The sequence below is a fragment of the Protopterus annectens genome, chromosome 6.part0 (assembly GCF_019279795.1).
Source record: "Protopterus annectens isolate FY-2018-M chromosome 6.part0, PAN1.0, whole genome shotgun sequence".
NCBI classification, from domain to species: domain Eukaryota; kingdom Metazoa; phylum Chordata; order Ceratodontiformes; family Protopteridae; genus Protopterus; species Protopterus annectens.
Genome location: NC_056737.1, coordinates 1732291909 through 1732317660, shown reverse-complemented (window position 1 = coordinate 1732317660; position 25752 = coordinate 1732291909). Strand labels below are relative to the sequence as shown.

General features: G+C 37.8%; 1 protein-coding gene across 1 annotated transcript in view; it reads right to left on the bottom strand.

Moving 5' to 3' along the window:
- Positions 1–25752, bottom strand: part of FAM171B (family with sequence similarity 171 member B) — a 777296-nt gene that overhangs the window by 378370 nt on the left and 373174 nt on the right. The window lies entirely within an intron of this gene.

The following is a 25752-nucleotide window of genomic DNA, read 5'->3' as shown; positions in this document are numbered from 1 at the left end:
CCCAATTTGCTGCCATTACCACTTCTTATCTGTGCTTAGTTTCATCCCATGTGCCTTTAGTTTTGCATTCCATTCTCATATCCTTTGCTGAAGTTCTTGTTCACAGTCTGCCTGTAATGCCACATCATCTGCATACAGCAACTTTGTTGATATGTCCCCTCAAACCTGTTTGCTAATATAGTCCATCACCAGTACGAACAGCAGTGGGCTCAGAGCCGAACCCTGGTGCACACCCACTCCCATTGGGAACCCCTCTATGAGACCGAACACTGTTCGTACTTGAGTCATTGGATCCTTGTACATAGCCTGCACTAATTCTGCCAATGTTTCTGGGACTTCAAACCACCACAGTACTGCCCAGATCAGCTTTCTTGGGACCATGTCATATGCTTTCTCCAAGTCTAGGATGGCCCAGTTGGACTCTCTCCTCATCTCTAGCTTCTTCTCAAGTAACTGTCTCACTGCAAACATGGGGTCAGTTGTGCTGCATCCAGATCTAAGTCTGAACTGCTCATCTCCATCTTACATTCTACTACTCTGCGTATCCGTTTATCAATCACCCTCTCCAGAACTTTCATGCAATGTGAGAACTTTCATGCAATGTGATAGGAGTTTGATGCCTCTGTACTGCCCACAGTTGTGGATGTCCCATTTTTTCTTGTAAACTAAAACTAATTTAAAAAGGCTTTCTCTGGAATTGTGTCCAGAATGGCTCCAGAACCATCCAGAATAATATCCTACTTTTTCCTACTCACTGTAAGACAATGGGGTCTAGAAAATATATCAGTGTGAATAAGTGGTGCAACAGCTGTTTTCAGGACTCTGCCTAAATGTGTTATTCTGTACTTTGTTTTTTTTTTCACTTCAGTTGTGTAAAATTATGTTGTTAGGCTATTAGCATTCTATATCTTTGACCTGGAATGAACAAGGAAATGGTCCACTGGGATCACTGTGTTCTAACTTAGTTAACAAATAAAAAATAAAATAAATCTATATTGTGTATATATGAATTCCTCTCATTTAAAAAAACTGCTCAAGTTGGTATGAAAGGTCTGGGAAAAAAACTGAGAGCTTTTTCCAGGAAAAAATGCAAACGGGAAATGCTAATACCAAACTTGAAAACTAAGGGATTTCCAGTAACGTTTGAATACTAGAAGATGCAAGTAAGTGTCCTTCAGATCTAACATAATATAATCTGCACGAGTGATGAAGAGCAGGCAGAAAAGTCTGGAGACTTAGCAGTTTCAACTTTATCACTCCTTTTGAAAACAAGAAATAACCTGCAGTAATAACCTGCTACACTGTAAAGAGAAGAGACCCTCTATTTATTTTTCTTTTTGTACTGTGTTTTGCTCTGGATGGGTTTGCTCTGTAAAGGAATGACATAATCATCCTCAGAACAGAATAAGTTAAAAACTGTCTTAGCTACAAGAACAAACAATATATACAAAATTATTCTTGTGTGTTGCCAAAATATGCTTACTGAACACAAACACAACAGCCTAACTACAATTAATGCTGATTAACAGCAAAAGGCAAACAATTTAAGGTTACTAGTAAAGTGGTGAGTCAACACAACCTTTTTCATCATCAAAAAACATGAGGTTATGGTATGTTGTAAGTAAATATTTGACCATCATGTGAAAATTTGCCAAAAGTGTTTAAGCTACTGGGCTCCTTTTATGCCATGCCAACCATTTCATAATTACTAAGGTCTCTGTCAGTGGCTGCACCACCCCTACAGACACCACATACCAACTTAAACTGTACCAAACACTCCTTCCCTTTACTCACTTCCAAAATCTGGGGTGCTATCCCAAATCACATAATATCCTTTAAAAAATTCCTACTGCGATTGAAAAAGAATCATTTCAAACAGGCACAATGCAATTCTTACCAAAATAGGGCAATCACATGAATACCCCTCTTGCAGCAGTCACTGGTACGTATCCTGATAATGTTTTCATTGTATTTACCCTGCTCTACCTCCATCCTCCCCTTCTCCTAAACCTGCAGTTCTACTACTTTCCTCTTTACAACTTTTATGCATAACTTTCATCCTTACCGCATCATAGAAACAGCACCTATGCTTTATCTACTGAAATAAATTGCGCACACAGAGAAATATTACTATATACATAGAACTATAACAGTTTTTTGTAACATTTTGCTCATCTTATGTGAAAATGTTTCAGTATCTGTTCTGTAGTCCACATTGTAAGGATGCTTATCTTTAAATGTGATACATTTCATGAGTGATTTTGGTTGCTTGTTGGTGTCTTTGCTCTTTACCACAAAAATGTATTTCATTTCATACACTTATGGATTTCCTAAAAATCACTTAGCAGGATCAGCGTTCTACCCTGGTTAAGAAAAATAAAAAATAAATAAAATTATTAAATTAGTTAAAGTCTTACTCTTATTGATTTTTCTTAAATTTCTCCAAATCTTTTGGGTTTCTAATACCATGACAGGAAAAGACCCCATTCCTATGTCAAAGTATGATTAAAGTTCATGAAATTAGTATTGTTTCAGTCTTTGATGTCAACCATTAGTGCTCTTCGCAGCACCCGCAATGTGCTCAGTACTGACTCATTCTGCAATTTGTATGGAGTTACATGTATTGGTAACATATTTAAATACGATTGTAGATTCTTTTTTATAAGACCCATTGCTCCTACTACTACTGGGACTGTCTTCCACACTGCCCTCGTTTCTGCCTGCAAATCCTGATATTTTAAGACTTTGTGTCTCTCTGTACGCAAGACACTGTAGTCACTGTGTGTGGTGAATTCAATGAGCAATGCTACTCTTGTCTTCTTTTCATGGACAACCACATCTGGTTTTCTAGAATCTATCTTTTGAACTGTTGGTAATCGATGCTTGCGTGTGATGTAAACTTCATAATCTTCTATGATGCTTTGTGGCTCATATTTCCAGTGTTTTTCAGCCACTTAAATACCATAATGTTTACACAATCCCCAGTGCAACAATCTTGCCACATTATTATGCCTTTCAGTATACAGTCCTTCTGCCATTAGTACGCTACAACCAGCAATGAGGTGTGTGACTGTTTCCAATTCGGTTTTACAAAACCTACATTTGTTTGTTTCTCCCAGATGTTCAATAGACTTTGTAAACCAACATGCATGCTGCCCACTGTCTTGGGCTGCCAATATTAACCTTTCATTTCTTGGTTTGAATTTGCCTCTCCTTAGCCATTCCTGCATTTGCTCCTGATCAGCATGAGGTTCTTCCAGAAGTTTTCTATACTTGCAACTATATTTTTGCATTTTTCACATTTCTTGCCTTCTCAGCTGGTCCTTGACCTTATATTCTTTATTTTCTGTTTTGGCACATTCAGTTGCTGCATGATTTTTATCTACTTCTGGTTTGATTTCCATTCCTGCTTGATGCCGATATGCTTCTACTAATTTAAGCAGAAAAGTAATCTTCAATTTTTTCTCCTCATGTTTCAAAACTTTCCCTACATTTGGGTCTTGTGAGGTCAGCAGATATGTGTGGAGTCCCTCGATTGCAGATCTATACATGTAATCAGTTTCAGTAAGGCCCATCACTGTTTCAGAACAGGGAATATATAATCTTGGTAAGCACTGATTTTTATAAATCATTTGGTGAGCATGAAGCATCCTTCTTGTTTTCCTATCTAATCTATCCAACACCTTTTGTGGCCACTCAGTCATTCCAAAACTGTAAGTTAGGACAGGAAGAGCAAATTGGTTTATAGCTTGTATTTTGTTCCTACACTTCAGTGCTGTTTTCAGGATTAATTTAAGTCTTCTAAAGTATTCCTTACTAAGTTTTATTCACATTTGTTCATGTTTTATTGTTGATCCTTCATCAATTCCCAAATATTTATACACTCCCTCTTGCTCAAGTTCTTTTACACCACATTTTTGTCCCAAACTGATATTTTCTTGGTGCTGCAGTTTTCCTGCATTAAAGGTTGTTTTTGCACATTTATCACAACCAAATGGCATTCTTATATCAACTGAAAAAGTTTTGACAACTTGCATTTGTGCTTTCAGTTCCTCATCTGATGAGCTATAAGGTTTTAAATCATTGACAAAGAGATGATGGGAAGTCTTTACACTGTTGTTTTCTAGGAGCCAAAGTATACCCATGGCTTAAGTTGTTAAGTAGACAGCTTAATAGCAGCGGTGACAGAGAGTCACCCTGGAATATCTCCCTTTGAATTTTTATTCCTGGGATAATAATTTGTCTGTTATCATGGCTTAATAGCAAAGTGGTCTGCCACTGTTTTTTGGTCACTGTAATGTAGCAGATCAGTGTAGGATGTATATTATACATTTTTAAACACTCTTTTATCCATGAATGTGGGATACTATCAAATGCTTTTTTGTATTCAATCCATGCCATACTTAGATTTTTCCCCTTTTTACAGTTCTCCACTATGACTTTATTTAACAACAAATGATCTTTTGTTTGATATGACTTTCTTTTATTGCCCTTTTGTTCTACTACCATAATTGAGTTTTCTTATAAATGACTATAAACTCTCGCCGCATCAATTCCCATGTATAGTTTATACGTCATTGGAAGGCAAGTTATTGGTCTATAATTTTTAGGGTAGCTTGCAGGTTCACTGTTAAGTAGCAGCATTGTTTTTCTTGTTGTTAGCCATGTTGGTGTCTATTCAGGGTGCACATATAGATAGTTCTTACTCATGGATAAATCTTTGTGCAAATATGTTAATACTTTTAACCAAAAGTTAAGTACTGAATCTGGGTGTGGGGTTTTCCAATTAGAAGCTTTTCTTAACTTTGTTTCAATCTCTCTGGCTGTTACTTCATCCCAGTTCATATCCTGTACCTTTAAACTACTTATTCTTTCTTTTACTACTATCCACTTACCATCTTTGTTATATTCCATAGGCTCTTTATAGATACTTATCCAAAATGTATCTATTTCTTCTTTTTTTGGCAGTCTTTCAGTTCCTTTTGCCTTGTTTCCCAATTCTCTATAAAACTTTTTTGGGTCATCAATAAATTGCTTATTTTGAACTTTTCCTTTATATTTATCTGCGTATCTTCTAGGTTTTCCTCATGTGCTGAGATTTTTAGTTTATTTGCGATAGTGCATGACAGATCCTGGTTTGTTCTAATACTGCGCATTGCTTTTATCACATCTATCTTTCTTAGTATTTTTGTTGATCTATTCCATCTTCTATATGCTTCTAACAGTGACACTTCTTGACTTAATTGCTTTGTAGTTTTGTCTATTCGATACTTCCATGATGGTATTCGATTTCTCCCCTTCCTTTCCCTCACTACCCTGTGTTCTTCTGGTAGACCTTTATCAGTTGTTAATTTAGCTGCACAGTAATATATCCTGTTTACTTCTGTTATATCCCATGGATCTCTGTGGACAGTCCTAATTAGTGTGCTCATTTGTTTTATGAAACTTCTGACTTTTTGGGTTTTATTGACCTTCTGCAGTCTTTTTCTTTCATTGATCTTAATATGTCCATCTATGTCTATTAGATCAAGCAACTCTTCTCTTAGCTCATTTTCTTCTAAACTGAAAGTACATCCTTTGTTTTCCGTTTCCTGTGGGCATCCTATAGAAAGTTCTATAGCATCTTCCTCTGGCACATTCTCTTCAATTTCATCATGTGCCATCTGTTGCTCTGTCATATGGGAACTCACTGGCCTATCACTCCTCAACATTGACTACATCAGAGTTTCCACAGTTTCCTGTTCCTTCCCTTGCTGTCTAACTTCAAGTGAACGTTTACACTGGTTTCCTGTGGAAAGCTCCAAAATATCTTCTACTGGCATCTGACCGATTGCTTCCTGTTTCATTGGTTTCCCCTTAATTTGGATATCCATTGCTCTATCCTGTTGTGGTGCTTTCTAAATTAGATTTTCTACACTGAATCCTTCACTTCGCAGGTACTGCATAACCTCAGTTTCTAATTCTTTAACTTCTCCATTACTCATCTCCTTTTCTGCTTTTCCTCTTTGTCTTCTTATTTTTTGTACTGTAAAGTTTTCCATGGATGGATTCCTTTGTCTGTATTTCTCTTCAAATATCTTTCATGGTGCTCTTTTTGTATTGGTTAGTTTTCCTTTCTCCTTTGTATAAATATTACACCACATTAAATCTCTTTTTCTTTCTCATGTCCATATTTCTTTTCAGATGTCTCATGATCTTACTGTTCTCCTTACTTTGGGGACCCATTCCATCATGCTGTGATGTAACCTGTGTTAGACCTTCTACACCAAATCCTTCACTTTGCAGGCACTCCATAACTTCAACTTCCATTTTTTTTTTACTTCTACTTTACTAATCTTCTTTTCTACATTCATTTTCCATTCTGGATTACCTTTGCTTTAAGTTGAAGTAACTTGCCATAGTTTTTTTTTTGTTATTATTAAAGGAAGACTTTGAGTGATGCAAGTGAACTTCACATTTCACAAGTCCATAATGTCAAACTGTGAGTCTAAGGTTTCAGAGACACTTAGCTCACTAACAGAACTGGGACATACAGAGAAGGTTAGAAAGTCTCCACAGTATCTGAATTTTGATGTGAAGTTTTCAGCTTATGAACTCATACATAGGGACATTTGTCTGACTCAGATCAAGGGACTCATAATGACATTTTATGTCAATAAATTGCAACAGAATTCATTAAAGAATGCAGAGGAATGGAGAAACACATTGTACTGAGAGTGCCATCAGAATGCTACAGCACAAATATCCCACCAAAGCAAGTATCTTTGTATAACTACAATGATCAGCTAATAAAGTACCATTATATTTATTATTTGCTAGGTCATATAAATATGGGGAGATTCCTCAAGATTGGAGATGTGGGCTTATTAAACCTGTCTTTAAGGGAAAGGGGAGTAGGACAAGCCCAGACTCATACAGATACTTAAGTCTCTTTTCTTTTTATGGAAAAAGTAATGCAGAACGTAATTTTGAATAAGTTATTGTCAGAACTGGAAAGGTTTGGACTTGAAACCATACATCCGCATGTCTATGTTGAAAATAGATCTATTACAATCTTTAACATGATGTTAAATAACAACATAATAACCACTATAAATGAAAATTGTGCTGTGATGTAATTTATATAGATTTAACCCCAGCATTTGACAGGGTCATACACAAAACACTGATCAGTAAATTAGAACAACTAGATATTCATATACTCTTGATACGATGGATAGCTGCATGGCTTACAAACAGGACATGACAAGTATCATATAACAATTGGGCAGGTAAAATTCTCAGGGTGCCCCACAGGGCTCTGTCCTAGGCCCTTACTTGTTTAGATTGTATCTTTCAGACCTATCTTTTTCATCTGAGGTGTTCTACAGTCTCAGCAAAAGTAAATTAAGGCAGACCTCAGTGTGCCTGCAGCCGTTTGGTTTTTGCATCTTGTGTTCTACAGTCTGTATGCAGATGACCTGAAAATGGGTAAACTGATTACATGTGTTAAAGACAGGGCATGTCTGCAAAATAATGTGACTAAATTGACCGGTTGGGCACAGGAGAATAATATGCTGATAAATACATCAAAAACTAAGCATATGAGATTTGAGAGACATAAATTGAAAGGTGAATATTTAATACTGCAAACAGTGATTGAAACTATAGCTTCATCTAATGACCTGGGTATATAGGCAGATCCAACTATGAGTTTTTCTAATCATATCAACTAATTGGTTAACGATAGCTACAGAACTATGAAAAGATTTATAAAGTCTAGGAAATCAGAGATGATGAAGTCATTGTTTGTTAATTATATCTGACCTAAACTTGAGTATGGAATAACAATATGGAAACCTTGTAAGAAAACAAGCATGAGTAAACTGGAAAAAGTACAGCGGAAATATAGCAACAGCATCTATGAATGTGATAATTTAAGTTATTATGAAAGATTAAAATATCTGACCTTGTACAGTGCCTCATAGATATTTAAGAGGAGATCATATTCAGGTATATAGGGCATTTAGAGACAACTATCTCTGGAAATGTTTGGGGTTATCAAAAAATAGCAGAGTATCATCAAACAACCTATGTAGAAGATTCTACAGGAATGAGAAGTGTATTAATTGGTTCCCTGAGAGAGCAGCTAATGCATTGAACAGACTACCAAACTACATTAAAGCAAGCACTAGTTCAGATATTTTTAAAACAGCTTGATCACTTATTATGGGAGCAACTGTTTTGGTATATTGGCAGGCTAAAAGGGCATTAATACCTGTGCTTAAAATATTTGTAGGTATGTAATAAAGCACATATAAAGAGTTACAGCTGGTCTTCTCATCTCGTATTTCTCATTAAAATAGAGGTATAATACCCTCCTTTATAGTATAAACCATTTTAGTTTCTTTCATCATTGTCATTTATTAAGTTCTAGTAACTGAACCTCATCTCAGAATAATAGCTGATTTATGAAGTTAAAGTAGTTCAGTGCAGAGTTGTTTATTTAATAACAATTAAAAGGCATTGTCCACAATTTCACTTTATTTTGTCTGTCAGGTTATTTCTCTGTTATACAGAAGTGAAATTTTACTTCTGGGAAATAAATGGAAGTTATCAGGTGTCCTAGCCAAATATATCTACTCATCATAAATGTCTTAAGGTGACTCCTGAAAAAAGGGCAGTAGTAAACTAATTGTCTTACTCAGCCAAAAAATATACATATGGTACATGGTTCAGAAATTACATTCTAAATATGGGAAAAGACTACTGTGTAGAGTACCTTTCTGATGTAAGAAGGGTACTTAAAATGTTGTTAAGCACCTTTCAGTGCTGTTAATCTCTAGTCTTGCTTTAGAGCATAAACAGTTGCCAGTCACCACAGAATGGCACTGAGAAGCTAAACCAACATCAAATGCTGTAAAGTACTTTGCTGTCATAAAAAAGTGACAGACTGAAGCACGTAACATCTTTTAAAGACATTCATTCACCACAGGGATACAGCTTCTGGCTGCTGTCTTGGCTTTCAAAGCTGTAAAATACTTTGTGCTCCTACAGTATTTTGTCTGCAATTAGCAGTACATCAGAACAGCTAAAGATCCATGTTCTACAAATTAAGTCTCTCTGATCATAGAATGACCTGTTATGTTTTTGAGATGGGTGTCATGATTCACTTTTCAAGCTTCACTTACTTCTGTTCCTGACATGAATTTCCTGGCATCCATGTTTCAAACATATAACCAGGACTGGACCTAGGCCGACTGGACCAATTAGGCACAATAGGGCCATGTACCTAAGGAGGGCCCCACACTTTGAGGCGAAGAAACGTTTCAGTGCATTACTGGGATTGCATTTGGGGTCACACTCTAGCTCTCCTTGTGTGACATAAATGGTAGCAGCTGCATGTTAAAATGTAGCAAGCAGTTTGCAACATTTTAAAATCAAAGACCTTATTGTGTGTCTTAAACTGTAGCAGCCATTACAGTTGCTTGTTAAATATGTAGCTAGCAGTTTGCTACAGTTTAAAAGCAAAGCAGAGCTTTTTTCATGAGGAATGTACCTAACATATTCCACCAGATTAGGAAATGGACATTTTTTGCTTTTCAACAAATGGACTTATACCTCTGCCAAACTGGGAACCACAGTTGCTAGGGCAAACCCTACACATAATAAGTTGGATATGGAGATCCAATTATAACCCTCTATATTCTTCACATTAAAGGTACAGAAAGAGACTACCTTGTAAAAGAATGCAATTTGAATGCCTCCATGAAAACCTCCTTGCCTGTTTCGTAAAACAGAATGCTTTTATTGCAGATGCAATGGATATCTACAAGCCATAATATTGGAAACAAACTGCATTTTAATATACCTGATTAGGTCTGCATGACTTATTCTCAGGATTTATGTGTGTTTTACCCTGAAGTAATTCAGGGTAACAATAATTATTAACTGTAGTTAGTGCATAGTTTTGCATCTGTTACAGTCAACAAAAGTTATCCTTCCTGGATTAGACAAAGAATACTAAAGTTTTAGAAATGCAGTAACTTCTGTGAATCATTAGAAAATAATATGCAAAAAAAAACCCATCCTTCTTGTAAATCAAAGGCGATTACAGTCAGTCAATAATGACAGGCATTAAAGTTTCATACGTCATATTACTCAGAAAATATTTCATGCTGCAAAACTTGTTTTTCTATTAACTTTATAAGTGACTTAGAATAATATTTAAAGAGTGCCCCTAGCATCCAGTACCCTCTCATAAAATGTTTCATCCTACAAACTCTGATGTTCTGTTAACTTTTTAAGAGACTCAGAATAATATTTAAGGAGTATCCAAGATGTCTAGTGTTTCCCCTAATATAACATGCTTTGTTCATAAGTCTAGGGGAGTTGAGAGGTATGGCAACTACCCACCAACACACATAATCAAAGCCAGGCACACACACACACACACACACACACACACACACACACACACACACACACACACACACACACACACACACACACACACACTTAGTCTCATAGTCACACTCACCCATAAATACCCCCACATACCCCCCCCCCCCACACACACACACACACACGGAAGACCATTCATACTTCTGCAGATATGCACACATGCTGCCATTCACATGTACAGAAACTCAACCCCCCCCCCACCATCATTACCTCTCTGTAGACACTTACCTGATCTTAGCTTTTACATGGTCTCTCCATTGTCTATAATATGGAAATGCAACATTTTTGCTGTGTTCAATAACACGGCCATCTGTGCTAATTTATTTAGGCATTTCTTGGGGGGGGCATGGCTAATTAGCATAGATGCCCCCCAGAATGCTTTTCTAGCATTCCATATGGTCATGGAATTGCCCTATCATGTTTCTACAGACTATATAGAATCACCGTGGTAGCCCTATCTATGAATTGCTATTAGACAATGACCCCCCCCCCCATTAATATTCCAAAACATGCATGCTGGTTGGTCAGCATGCCCATTGTAAATCCCACAATATACCAACGGAAAAAGGTCCGGTAGCCCAGACTTTTTCCATTGGTATAAAAATGTCCAAAACCTTTTTTTTAATAAATAAAAAAAAAGAAAAAAACTGAGCAATGGAGACTTTCTTTTCTCCATTGCTTCCATTTCAAAGCATTGATGTACTGGGTATATGTAGGAACGCAAGTCCCATATGCATGCGCAGTACATCAACACAAGGAAGCAGTATACTACCACCAGCGGAAGAACAGTAATGTGCCGTTATACAAAGGCATTATTTAAGAAAAGTAAGTATTTTTTTTCTTAAATAATGTCATTGTATAATAGCAATAACCAACTCCGTGTTTGTGGTATACTGAAATTTACCCACAGTTGGCTTTATTTAATTCACTCTGGCTTCGCCCTCATGATTAAACCACGCCAACCATGGGTAAATCTTCAATATACCACACCATGTCATTGGTTATTGCTTAAATGGCTAATACCAGTGGAATACTGCCCATGTTAGGGCTTACTGCTGGCAGTAGCCTTTTCTGAATCCCAGCCAAAGACCTGTCATCAAAACTTTCTGTTGAAGTTTTTCCTCCTTAGGCTCCCTCTATAAATGTACCCTGTTCTATAACAGGTAACATGTTTAACACATTCATAACTAACTAACAAACAAATAAACACTGCATTAATCCATAAGAAAAAAATAAAATGCTTAATCATAAAACCAGGATACATTCTTGACATCTGGCAGGGCTCAAAACCGCAGCTGGATTTTACATAGTTTTTATACACACATCATGCTGAAAATAGCACCTTAAAACATGATAAATCCTTGCTTTACGGACTAAATGTAAAATATAGCTTATACATAAGCATAATATAGTCTACAATGAAAGGATGACAGAGAATATAAGATCTAAGAACTGAATATCATGCATAATGAAAACTTCTGAAAGGCATTCGTATCTGTTTATAAGAAGTTGAATTTATTTTATTTTTAACCAGTGAACTGTTTTAAATGACTTTAGCTTGGATTAAATTGTAGGCTGATAAACAGATAATGCTAAAGTCAATCTTATTTTAAGTCAGAAAATGACTACCGTCTCATGGCGCCTCTGTGCTTACATCTGAGTATGCTATAAGACGATAGGAATTCCAGTCTGTTACCCCCGAGTGCCTTCCAGTAGTGTGAGAAACTTTAATGTACATTTATAACTGTTAATGGTAATACATGCTGAAATTGTAACCATACTTGTTATTCTCCTGCTATAGTTACAATTCAGTGTGTATTACATGCTAGTCACATTAAACTTTTAAAAGAAATTGTCACTGTAAGCCTCTCATATAGCAAGTGGTGGCAGCCAATCGGATTCTTGCAATCCAAGCCACCACTTGCATAACACTTCCACCCCTGACCTAATTTTCTTTTGTTTTCCCCAAATAAACAGAGGATCCACCAGCAGGTATTTCTTTTCATTTTGCTGATATTTGCAGATTTTAGCTGCTGCTGGATCCCTCTATTTATTCTGGGCACCGATTGCACGGATCTCTACTGGAGATATCACCCTGGTTTTGCCATAGTCATTAGGAACTTCCACTGGTTCTCTGGGTTCTCTTTTAATTCAGGTAAGCTATTAGTGTTGCAAGAATGTTGTACGTTGTCAGATGCCATTTATTTGCTGCATTTTTGTGTACTTTCACTACTATACTTGTTTTGATCAGACCGGTACATTTGGCATGCATACCGACTGGTGTGCAGTTCTTTGTAATAACATCTAGTCTCGTTACTTACGCATAACTTTGCAGATTCATTATTTGTCTCTCAGCCAGTAAAACCACAGGCTTCCCTTCCAAGTTATTTATGAAACTCCACTAGCAAACAAAACCTCCTCCCGGTGCAACCTTCTGAAGTGTTTCACCTCAGTTCTGTATTATAGGGAGGTGTTTGATATTGCCTTTGACTGGATTTGAAGCTGTCCATCAAAGTACTTCCTCTTTGAGAAAGCGCTACTAAACTAGCAAAGTCCAAGATACTGTGAGAATGTCTATGGTAATTATGTACTAACAATATTAAGCTGAGGTGCAGTGGTTTCTCCTCACGCTTTCATGGAAGTTTGGCCCTCCACTCCCTGTTTTTCTAACTTGCGGCAATTTTACCATGTCTGACAGTATATTCTAATGGTTAAAGTTCAGCTTGTTGTTTTGAGCAGGGCATTTCAAATTGGGTGCTTCCAGTTCTGCAGGTCTAGCTTACTGGCTCTGTTAAAGGCACTATCAGGATGAGTACTTCGACCCCCAGTACTGTGACACTGACCCGCTGAATGGCTGATGCCGGTTTGAGTGATTCGGGAGACTATCCCCAAAGTGTCCCTCCTCCACCTGCTGTTTTGTGTGCTGTTCTTGGCTCAGAACAGGTACCCTACCCAGAAGTCTCATTTACTGTTCAGAAAAGACTGACAAGAAAGTTCATGTTGCTACCGTATTCTGCCGTATAAGAAAAAAAAAAGATGTGTGATGTTCTCGCAGTGGGTTATTGACAAGATTTGCATCAGAATAGTGAGTCAGAGACTGCATTACCTATTGCATGCACTAAAGATAGAAAATGACAGGTACAGTGTGCAAACATGGGAAAAAGGGGTTATGGGTGGACGGACGGATATGCAATTGCACTTCTGAGCACAGCTGGAGTGCTACATTCAGTTCTAGATTACGTATGTAAAAAATTTCACCTAACGTCATTGAAATACCTTGCAATTGGTCAGTGACTTTCTTTTTATTTATTTTTTTGACAAGTACAGACTACAGACCTCTGCTCACTGGAAGAATAAAAGGCTGAAGTGAAGTGATAGGAATTTAAGTATATAGGACTGGTAAAATTATCTCAGTAACTAGTTAAAGCTGGTAGTGTGGTGCAGGAAAATATTGAAGGCAGATATTTTGCAGAGGTAGTGGACGAACCATTGGTGGAACAGCCCACTCATCCAGGTAGTCTAGGCTGATTTGTTTGACCTTTTCATGAGAGAGGGGTACACAAGGATGGATGCTAGAGAGAAAATCTTCTCTTCTCCTGTCCTTAGTAACTGCCTACACTGAGTGTTGTTTCCAGACAAATCATTTTCATTTGAAACTAGCATGAAAGTATTGTGGCATCACCTTGCCACTCTGTAATGGCTTATTTCCTGAAGGTGTGTGAGCATACTGGTTTGGCGTCTCAAATAAATGTTTCTTGTGCTAATAGTCTGTTACATACTAGATTTGACAATTCTACCACAGCACTTCTGTTTTAAGAAATTTGTGAACCTGTTTTATTTTTTTAATTATTAACAAATCAGTGTAGAAATGTTTTACCTGCAGAAAACTTCAACTTAAATTTGCAACTGATAAAACCATAATTTAGCTCATAGCTACTTTTTGCACTTCTTGATAGATGCTTCAGCTGTGCATTAAACCTGGATTTTGTTTTAGTTACATGAACAAAACATCATTGGAAGTACTTAGTTGCTTTTGTGGGCTGTATTTCTTTTGTTAATGATTACATGCTTCTGGAGGTGGTTGTATTGTTTAAGAATGTAATATTGCATCTGGAAGGTAAAACATAATTGCATACAGCCAGTTATGAGTCAGAAGCAATGTGTTAGTACCTCAGTGGATTGTTCAAGTTCAAGGTAATTTAGAGCCCACCAAACCTCTTATAAGTACCCCTTTTGCTGGCATGTTATAACCATGATAATAAACTAGACACTACATGACACTTCCAGTATTTATGTTACAGCATGACTTGCTTTTAGACGTTCAATATCATAGCAAGATAGTACAGGCTGAAATTAACAGACTGCTGTTCTAATTAGTAGACATTACACTACAAGAAAGGACCAGCATTGTGGTAAACCAAGTCCACTGATGTTGCTAATCAGTAGATTTCCCACTTTCTGTCACAGGAAAGAACCCTTCATTTTGTTAAAGGTTTCCCCCATGTACATCTGGAATGCACCCTTCTTTTCTTCGCCACAGCATATAGAAAAGCCTGTCAACCTTGTAAGCAATTAGCAACTGTTTTTGTAGGTTTATTACCCTACCTACCCAAAATAGAACACCACTGCTTTTCTGTAGCCAAAGCAAGGCTGACTACCTGAAAAACAGAGATCGGGTTTCCAATCAGGCTCCCTTATTTTCAAACTGCTAAGATTGATGTCCTTCCCCTTCTTAGCTGACAGCCTAATACATAGTTCAGGTACTGCAAATGCCATAGAAAGACTGTGTTTCACAAAACACAGCTTCTTTTTTTTTTTTGTGCCACAGAACTTTGAAAAAGTCTTCCTTACATCCTTAAAATAATTCAGCAGCACACTGAATTCAGACTGCAGTTTAAAAATATTTTTTATAAGATGCAAGGTGTACTTGCTTGTATATCTCTTTAGTATGTTTGTAACCTCAAAGGTAATAAGGCCCAGATTTGAGCTGAACTTGTAGTTAATGGTACTACATTTACAGAACCTGTCGATAAAGCAAACCTGCTGGCTGACAGGTTTAGTGAAAACTTCACTCCCCTGTCACCACCACATATACACGAAAGCATCCCTAGCATCTCTGAAGAGCAGGTCTTAAACACCCTCTCCAAGGCCAAAAACACAGCTTCTATGGGACCAGACAACATCTCGTGCTTGTTTTCTGCATGGATTAAAACAGGAATTAGCATCACCACTAGGCACGCTTTTCAATCACAACCTAAGAACTAGCTTCGTCTCAGCAGAATAGAAAACAGCTACCGTCATCCGTTTGCACAAAAGGGGTGCATCCACGAGCCACTGGAACTATAGACCCAGTAGCCTGACCAGCCTTATCTGCAAGGCCATGGAACAAATCATCATGGACCTTATTAACAAAGATACAGGAAATCTCCAAACAATCAACCCCACCCAGTTTGGCTTTGTCAAGGGGAGATCAATCCTGTTAAACTTGGTGGACTTCTTTGAGACAGTCACCGAAGCCCTAGACAAGTGCAAATCTTTGCAACAGCCTATCTAGACTTAGCCAAGGCCTTTGAAATATTCCCCACTCGGGCACAATTGCTAAAGTCACCCATTCAGGTATCAACCCACATACTGTCAGGTAGACTGCAAACTGGCTCACTGATAGAACTCATGCGGTCAAAACAGGACACTCCACCTCCTCCAGCAGACCCATAACTAGTGGTGTTCCACAGGGATGGGTTCTGGGACCCCTACTGTTCAGAATCTACTTCTCCGAAGTACAGGCTAAAACTAAAGGACTGTGGCTGACAACATTTGATAATGACTGCAAACTAGGAGCGATCATTGTAACCCTTAGCAATGTCAACATCCTACAAGAAGGTCTTACACAGACTAATGACTGGTACCAAAGTCGTGGTCATAAACTTAATGCAAAAAATTCATCTCAAGTGTTATCTGCCATTGCTTTCAAAGACCTCTTCCAAAATTTGTCATTCCTTTAAAATACGTTAAATTAACATACTATACTATTGATCTGCATTTTCTGTTTCCTCAAATCCATCTCAGTTCCCTTTTTTCTTGTTTCTTCCAAACTTTTGTTTTGTAAATATTTTCTCCAAAGTAATGTTTTCAAACACTTGTCCTGATCTAACAGTACTACTAATGTTACGTATTTAGCTCTATGATCGTACTAAGTCATTACACAGTTTTTTGAAACTCATTGAAAATATTCATTCTCATTCTTTGTAAGGAAGGCATAACCTCTCGTCAGTGTTCAGAATTTTTTTAAACATTTCTTCAGATGTTTTGTACTCATCCAGTTGGCCTGAAAGTGGCCCATTTGGATCAGTGTTGTACTCTAAAGGCACATAAACAAATAAGTAGTAAATGTTTGATGTGCATATGGGTTGATAAATGTATATCAGTGACTAGCTTAGATTATTATATTTGTTTGTAGATAATTGTAAATGTTGACCTCTCTGGCCTCAGAGCATGTTTTCCGCTTTAACTTTTGATGGTCAGAAAAGGGCAGTAGTATTTGATATCAGCATGTCAGCTTATGGTATTTTGTTTATATAGTTTTGCTTTCAGTTACGGCTTTTTCAGTTATTCGAATTTCTAAAAAATTGTGAGATAAGAAAAGGCTGTTGCATTGGTTGTGAATTATCTCTGTCTCAACCAGCTGGAGTGATCCAGACCACATCTAGAATGCTGCCTTACTGATGGCAATGGGGTATTTTTTTCCTGGCTGTCACATCCTGGCATTGTGTCATGAGTACTGTAGACTTTAAGCCTAGAGAACGGAGGTTGTAACTATGGAAATGCAGAGCACCTTCCGAGAAGCAGAACTGTGTTTGCTTAGAATTCATATGAGATGTAGAAGGCCTTGCAAAAAAAAAAAAAAAAAAAAGCTGCCCACAGCTGCATCCACCAGCAAAGGACTGCCAATTACCTTAGTCAATGAGGGACACAGGTGAAACCCCTGGGACAAATTTGTGGTTTCCCATCCACTCATCAAGGCTGTACTTGAATAGGGTCAGGAAGGTGCTCTGTTTGACATATGGGAAGTTTATTCCAGAGACTGGGGAGCCTCTGGGAGACAAACCTTCTTCTCCAGCAGGTTTGGTTGATGTTGCATTTCTGGGGGTGTGGGGGGAGGGCTTATCTTCCTGCAATAAACATGTTTAAAGAACAGTGAAGGGTGACACACATAGGAGTGAAGCACCTCCATTCTGCTACACTACAGTGTCAGTAATTGATATATCTGGTATAGGAAGAGAATCCACAGCCTTCTGCACCAAATCAAGTGTGCTACCTGTTGTGCCACTGACACTGCTAAAGTATGTTTTCTATCAAAAGATAAGCTATCTAGACCAGATAACACATCTAGGTGTTCAACACTTTTTAGAAACCTCCATGGGTTTCATGCAAAATTTAGGTCTGATCTTTGTTTGTAGTCTGATTGTTGGCATTGTTTAACCAGATATTTTGACAATATTTCTGCCTTTTTAACTTCTAACTGCTATTGCAACCAGAGGGATGGTTAGGTGAGATAACCTGAATTAATACTTTTAAACGGGTCAGCCAGATAAGTTTGACATTTCTGTTTTTTTTATTATATTTCTGATTATACTCAGTAGTTGCCTGAGTGAGATAAAGGTAATTACTTGCTGACTACTACCAGTATGCGTAGTCAGCATGGAGCTACCCTATATTTTGGGCATTTTTCTTGGCTTTGTCAGTCAAGTGTGGAATATGGGTGGGAGGAAGGGCTCATTAATATCTGTGATATAGTCTTTTACTGAATTACTCAAGTTGTCCTTACTGATCATAATGAGTCTGTGTTACATAACAGTTGCACAATGTAATATAATGAATGCCTATTCAACAGGTTCTGTGCAGCAATTATCACCTGTGTCTGAGCACGCTTAGCTTTGCAGTAATGAAATGCAGCTCATTAGCACATTACCAAGAAGTGCAGTTAAAATGTCGTTATCACTTTTCAGGCCAAACTCTCAGCAGCTGTCACTGTTCACATAGTCTTACCATATTTCTGCTTAGTTTCTTGCCATACTACATGAAAATTTCCATATGTGTATTGTATTGTATTTCTATCCATTCTATATATTCCTTTATTGCATGTTATGTAATTACTTCAGAAGTATGTATACTTAAAATGTGATCTATGTTTATCTTTATTCTTACTATTTGTTTACTTAAACTTTTTTGGGGGGAGCTTTTCTCCTCAGGTCTCTGCTGAAAAAGGGCTTCTAAGAACCCAGATAGACTAACAAATGTATAAATAAATAAAAACAAATAAATAAAAGCTGTTATCACATTGATGAATGCACAAGCCAGCTTTGTTTTTTTTTTCCACTTGGAGTCATTGCAAGCCACTCCCCCCTCCCCACACACCAGTTTCTTTCATTTTTATAATTTCGAGAATGTAACAAATATATGAGGCAAAATCTGGACATAGACTTTAAATATTGTTCTTTTTAACTTAGTTACTAGAATAGCAGGATTTGTGCTAGAGTGTATTTTATGAAGGATATGAATACATATGGCATTATTTAGTGACTTACATCCTCTGTGATATGCCAGAAAACCACAAATTTTATGAGATACAGATGGCAGAAGTCACAATGCTAACATTGTGGCAGCAAGGATAAACGTGCGGAACCATCATGGGGATGCCCAACCTGCAAGATCAACCTGTGTGTTGAATGCTTTGGCGAGTACCATGGCCATAAGGGTCTAGCAGATTGCTGACAGCAGTAAAATGTGCTATACCACCGTGGATCTTATGTCTTTTCACATGTTATCTTGGTTTAGCTCTCCACGTAGTCACCCTCCCTTCTGGTGTAGCAAATCTAGGTCAGGGCAAGAGGCTTTACATTAGCTCCCTCCTTTGAGTCCTTATGGCCATTGCCAAAAGGACACATGTAAATGGAAAAGGCAGAGGTAAGGCAGAGGCATGGGACATTTCAGATGCCCACCAGCTGAAGCCCCATGCTTGTCCTCAGCATATTAGTGGAGTGGCGGTCCTTACCCTGCCTTTTCATTCTATATGTGCCCTTTCTGTGCCCCTTTGTCAGCTATTGTGTTAAATTTGGTGTTTTCACAGCTGGTAGGTATGTACCTCTGCTGCATCACTCACTGTGTGTCATTTGGTGTTGTCAAGGTTGGTAGGTATGTACCTCTGCCTCATCACCAGTTATGTACCTTATCAAAAGAATAATGCCCTTGTGGATAGGAGTAAAGATTTGGATGAGCTAATGAGGTAATGCATATGCTAGACATACATATATAGTCTACAAATACATCTCTCCAACATTAGTAGTAACCTGTTTGCATTTCTTTCCTGTGCAGGTGCGTCTGCCTTGTGACATTGACATGGCTTCATGAGCAGGAGAATGACAAGTGAGAGTGTGGGTGTGTGGCCATTCCTACATTCACTGGGCTGCCAGCCATGCCTCCAGAAGTGAAAACCACTACAACTTGACCTTCCCCACATCTAGTGTGAAGGTGTACTGGATTGCAAAAAGAGGTATGCATTGGAGCGAACTCCTGCAGTTGTTGGAAGAGAAGTGCTCCATCTACCCTGAGCCTGATATTCTTGTGCTGCACATTGGAGGGAATGATGTCATCACTCACCCATTCGGAAGGCTATGGTTTTGAATTAGAACAATTTTTGAACACGTGCAGTCGTGGTGTGTGCGCTGACATAATTCCTCGACAGATATGGAAAACAGCAAATAGTCAGCGGGCAGCACACAAGGCCAGACATTTATAGAATGGGTGCATGCATGGCTTAAGGCACAGAGTTGGTGGATCAACAATCTGCCATGACAGCATCACAGCAGAAGATAAGTGATGGCGTGCACCTAACTGAGGATGGCAGAGCGTTGTTCTTGACTGCCCTCCACAATGGCGTGATGACAGCTATGCATGACATATTGGTAACATGCAGCTAGTGAAAACGAATGGAAAACAGCCATGGACCAAGTAGGACCAGTATGGTAAGAAAGTCTATTGTTATATTTTATGAACACCGTTGTCCACTACTGATGACACAGGAAAAGAACTGGTAGGGAACACATGCTGAGTAACACTTTATTTGAGATTGTAAAAGAACTATCTGTATGCTGTGCGCAGGTACACATAACCGTTTCCTTATGAACTGCGTTATGTAAATTATGATATTTTTCTTAGTTTGGCAAACAACTGTGGTAGGGAGATGGAGAACATGCTGAGTAAGAACTGTTTGAGGAGAGTGCCACGTAAAAGAGAATATGTCAATAGCCATCTTGCACAGATATCACATTATGTTTACGACTTTGGTTATGAGAATTATGATATTGTTTCATATTTGGTGAATAACTGTCGGGGAACATGTCAGCATGCTAAGTGGTATCTCATTTTGAAGACAGTATTAGTACTTGCAAAATATAAAAAGAACTTTATCTGTATGCTGTGCACATGTCCAGATATCACAATTTGTTTGCGAACATGGTTATGAGAATTATGAATTTTTCAAATTTTGCTAAATAACTTTATCAGGGAATATGTTATCAGGGTAATTAATACCTCATTTTGAATGCAGTATTAGTAGTTACAGGATGGAAAAAGAACTGTCTGTATGCTGGACAAATGTACATATATCATATTTTGTTTAGGAATTCGACTATGGAAATTATGATTTTTTTTTCATATTTTGGTAAATAATTTTGCTAGGGAGCATGTAATTGTGCCAAGTAATACCTCATTTTGAAGACAGTTTTAGTCCTTAAAACATGATAAAAGAACTGTGTCTTTGTGTTGTACACATGTACAGATATCACAGTTTATTTAGGACTTAGGTTATGGAAATTATTAATTTTTTCATATTTTGGTAAATAACTTTGCTAGGGAGCAAGTAATTATGCTAGCTAATACCTTATTTTGAAGTCAGTGTTAGTCCTTACAACATGGTAAATGAACCGTGCCTGTGGCCTGTACACATGTGCAGATATCACAGTTTGTTTAGGACTAAGGTTATGAAAATTATGAATTTTTTTCATATTTTGGTAAATAACTTTGCAGAGAAACATGTCAATGTATTAAGTAATACCTCATTTTTAAGACAGTATTAATAGTTACAACATGGTAAAAGAACTGTGTCTGTATGCTGTACACATGTACAGATATCAGAGTTTGCTTAGGACTTAGGTTATGGAAATTATGATTTATTTCATATTTTGGTAAATAACTTTGCAAGGGAGAACATCAATGTCCCAAGTAATACCTCATTTCGAAGACAGTATTAATACTTACAACATGGTAAATGAACTGTGTCTGCATGCAGTACACAAGTACTAATATCACAGTTTGTTTATTCTTGTAGGATTATGAAAATTATACATTTGCAATATTTCTCATTATTATGCCCATATCTTTGCAAATGGAGCATGGTGACAACACCAATGATGCATCATTTTGAGGCTGACACTGAGCCACACAACTTGTATACTAATATGTAGCCTCTGCCTGTTACAGGTGATGAGATATTATGCTTTGTTTATTTATCAGTTATGAGAAATATAATATTAATCATATTTCTGTGAATATCTCCGTAAAGAAGCACCACACAGTAATGGTTAAGGTATCATTTTAAAGCTGACATTCATGAAAAAAAATCAATTACAAATTGTATGGGTCTACATGGTACATTCACCAAGATATTGTGATTTGTTTTACCAACAAGGTAAATAATATGCACAATATCATCATTCCTTGGCAAATATTTAATAATTACTTTGATACACACTATCAATAATTACACTATTGGAAAGGTCAATGTCTGCTGAAGAACTTTTGCATTTACATTTTTACTCTAGCTCTTATGGTTAAAGAGTTATGAACATTTGTTTTCTGTATGGTATTACAAATGGATTATCAGAAAATAAGCTCAGGATGCACTGTTGTTCCTATGGTGGAAGTAAGCAGGCAGCGTTTTCTGAGCTGCTCCGGAGTGAATGAGTTAAAGTCAAGCAAACAGATGTACACAAGTCAGCACAGAAGAAATAACCTGATGCACAAAATAATGAACTCATGACATGGAAGACCACCTTGAAGGGGAACAAACACAACTTACTACCTCAGGATGAATGCCAAGCATCTGAACTTAAACTGGCCATCTATGAAGGTTTACCAAGCAAATTTCTTATATAGACAGATACAGATATAGATACATAGGTATAAATATAGATATATATAGGTTCACAGGTTCATCAGTGTGTACTGGGTAACTACCACTAGGGCCTTTTTAAGTTTAGCCATACATCCCAAATTTCTGACAAGTTCTGGTCTAGTTGTCCAAGTTACACTTGAATTGGGTTAGGGAGGAATTCTGTTTCACATGGATGGGGAGCCTGTTCCAGAGAAGGGGTAGTCTCTGGGTTACTTGTCTCTCTAGCAGGTCCTATTTATATTACAGGCAAGGTTTAAGTCTTTAGCATGGGTAATTCTGGTGCTGTTTGTTTTGCAGATATGCAGGAGGTCCATCAGAGTGGGATCTGACAATGCCTTGTATGCCAGGCATAGAGGACAGCTTGTATGAGACAAAATACAGGAACAGAGCTTTGAGGCAGTCTGCACAGGACATGTTACTTACACCCTGTACTATTTTAGTGAGGAACCACTGTGGACATTCCAATTGTTGGATGAGCCTGGTTAGGTACTTAACAAAGGGGGCACTGTACTCAGTGATAGGTCTATTGAATGCAGTGAAACAATGACCTCTTTGGACCTAGATGCTATACCTTTGATGATAAGTTGCACAACATAGAATTATTTTTTTCACTGTTGTAGACATGTGATGGTCAAATGCTAAATTACTGTCTATGTGTGATGACTTCGTGAAAGATAATATTATGCATTTGTTGGCATTAGTTTTAGTCCATAATCCTGATGGAAGTTATTTGTCTGGATCAGCCCTTCCTGGAAAACATTTGTGATGGTAGGGGAGTCTATGGCAGCTCCTAATTTGCAATCATCTGCAAATTTTGTCAGTCAGAAGCCCTTGACATTAGCCTTGACTTCAGAGAAGTAAATTCAAAAATGCAGCATTCGCAGGACTGATCCTTGAGGGACTCTGCTTGTTGCTGGCCTTTTTGGAGAGGTGGACTCCCCGATTCTAACTTTCTGGGTCCTGTCTGTGAGCCAGTTCACTATTCACTGGGTGACATAAGGGTTTGTACTTAACCTCCTGAGTTTGTCAACAATGCCTGAGTTGGGTATTGTGTCAAATGCCTTGGTCCATGTCAAGGTAGGTAGTGTGAACCATTTTGCCCTCATCCATTGCTTTGGTGACCTTCCCAAAAAAGTCAACCAGGTTAAGTAGTCATAACCTGTCCCTGAGGAAACCAAATTAAGTTGGGTCCAGTGTCTGTGGATTTCCTATGTCATTAGTGATCATTTCCATGATAATTATTTCCATGGCTTTGCATGCAGATGACCCACCTGTGTGCAGAGGGATGACTGTTGTTGTTCACTATTTGTTAGGTAAAAAGCCTGTTTGGAGGCTACAGTTAAATATCAGTTCCAGAGGGCCTGATAGATCATGTTTAATTCTATTTAATAGGCATCCTGAGACATTGGTCTGGGCCCACTGATGCAGTGTTCTTGGCCTTAAGAGAGAGCATTGAGGAGATGATCCCTAGTGATAGTAAGGAGTTACATTTGACAGCATTTCCTGAGAGGAGGTTGAGGGGGAGAGAGGGGTAAAATCACAGCTGAATTTGGCTGCCAGTAAGTTTGCTACATCTTCTGGCATAATATAGGTGGCTCCATTAACAATAAGCTCTGCACACAAATGTGCCCTGCCTTTGAGGTTGTGGACTAAGCTAAAGAATGCCTTGTGGTTGTCCTTGACATGGGAAGTGAACTTACCTCAAACTTAGCTTTGTAGACTTTATTTTTCCACTGAGTTATGTTTTAGTTTGCTGAGAGTGCTTTTATCCTGCTGGCTGCTACACCTCCTAATTTTTGCAATGATTTTCTTCATTCGGTTGTACAGCCTACTGATGTTTTGATTTCACTAGGGTGGCTTGTTTTTTGAATCAGTTCTGTACTTACTCTTGATGGGTACAACTGCCTTGATTCAGCTGGTAACATGCTTGTTTAAGGTTTCTGTGAACAATTCTACGTAGGCAGCAGTGTTCTTAGGGTTTATGGGGCCTTGAAATTTTGCCAGGTTATCACTTAATAGTAGGTTGTTGGCCTAAGAGGAGCTTCTGAACATTTCAGGGTTATCTGGGGTTCTGAGTTTTATTTTTACTTCAAAGGAGACTGTTTTGTGGTCTGACCTTACTAGAGAGGACATTACACTATGGAGTATGCAGCACTCTCTTATGTTAGTGAGGAACAGATCCAATATGATTGGACCCCTGGTCGGCATATTGATAATCTGGGCTAGGGAGTCTGTGTTTACAAAATCGAGAATATGTGTGTCTGCACATGTGGTGTCGTATATGATTCCCAGTTAACAGAGGGGTAATTAATATCGCCCGTGAATATAGTATTGAGTTGAATGGTGAGTGTTTCCAGTAAGCTTAAATACATGTTATGGGTTTCCTGGGTCATACAGAGTTACCTATAGCTTGCAAGGAAGTGGTATTGGATTTTATCTATGGTGAGTTGAATGTGGAGAAGCTTAAGTGCATCATCCTGTTTGACCAGCTTTGAGAAATATTTATTTTTGATGAAAATCAACTCACCTCCACCTTTAGTTCATGTCTCTGTAGTAGCTGGTCTAAATGTGTGGAAGGCATTATAGCCTTGCACTGCTGTTATGCTCTTCATGGCTTTAAACCATGCCTCAGTGAATGATAGATAGATAGATAGATAGATAGATACATTGATAGATAGATAGATAGATAGATAGATACATGTGTTTTTAATCAATTGTTTACACAAAATATGCATTTACAATTATTTCAGCAAAATGATAGCAGCCATCTAATTCTAAATCAGAAAGTAAGATTTTTTTTTTATTTTACTTAGCACAAGATCTGTATGTCCAAAGTGTTTTTAGGTAGCGTCACCATTTGTATCCCTGCTTGCCAATCACTGCAAGCCTGCCAATTACAACAGCGGAGGGATTATTTTAATTTTGCATTTGCTTTACTCATAAACATAATGCATACCCCAGATCATACATTTCTTTATGTAATTACTTTGTTTGTCCTGCACTTTTTCTATGCCTATTATGTAAGTCCACATCCATTTATTCCTTATTTCCGTCCTTAAAAGTGCACATACAGAAAC